The following is a 1,188-nucleotide window of genomic DNA, read 5'->3' on the forward strand; positions in this document are numbered from 1 at the left end:
TTTTGAATTTATAAATAAAATATAATGCGTTTAATTTCTTAAGCGGGATATGGGGTATATTTGGGGTATGGAGCAGGAGCAGCAGCAACAGCTGGGGCAGGAGCATCCTCAAATTGAACATCAGCAACGAATCCACTGTCTCCTTCAACGGTGTAAGTGACTATCTTCATGCGACCATCAGGAAGAACAACCTTGTAAGATCCAGAAACGACACCATTTTCAGCGAGTTCGTCAGCAGACATGTTTACACCAGATTCATCGTCAACAACACCGTAGTTGTAACCATAGCTTACTGGTGCTGGTGGAGGAGGTGGGGGAGGAGGATAAGGAGAGTAGGAAGGAGGAGGATTTGGGGCACTGGCAACCAATGCAATGTTGACGGAAAGGCAAGCAATGAGGATTTTGGCAAACATGTTTCTTGTTGATGTCTAGAAATGAATCTGTGGTCAAAGTAAGGATTTATTTTCTTTTTATATCATTATTAAATTACTTTTTTTTCTTACACCGAAAAAACTTTGGGCGTGCGTTGTAAATTGTTCTTCCGTATTTTATTATGGGAATTTATCCTAGTTAAAAGTACTAAAAATCTTGAATATATAAAATTGTTAAGTAATTTTTGTGTATTTATCGTACACCAAATCCCCCATTAATATTTTTGTGTCCATTTAAGCATTAATATATATAGTTAAGTATCTATTACAATTATGTATTTAATTAATTTTGACAAATACTTATGATTAACTCCTGCATAAAATTAACAAATACAACTTAGAAAACAAAAAGAGTACTTATCCTTTAAGTTTTATTTATAATTAAAGAATAACATAACAATTATATAATTGTACTTTAATACATACTAATTATTATTTGCAAATGACTAAAATATCGTAAATCTTAAAATTATTACTCACTATAAAAATTCTGCTAACAAAATTTAATTCGATGAATATTCAATCATGACGTATGTTTTGAAGGATTTAAAGGTTAGAAAACATACGAATTAACTTGATTTTTATCTCCAAATCTAGACCAATGTTCTGAGTTTTGTGATTTTCTAATTAATAACAATTTCAATGAGGTTCTTTTAATATTGTAGAAGAGAGACTCGGGTGGACTCTATTCTACACAACACAAAAATTTATTTGATATGTATATTTCATCAATAATTTAAGAAATATAAAAGTTTGA

The sequence above is a fragment of the Lepeophtheirus salmonis genome, chromosome 14 (assembly GCF_016086655.4).
Source record: "Lepeophtheirus salmonis chromosome 14, UVic_Lsal_1.4, whole genome shotgun sequence".
Lineage (NCBI taxonomy): Eukaryota > Metazoa > Arthropoda > Copepoda > Siphonostomatoida > Caligidae > Lepeophtheirus > Lepeophtheirus salmonis.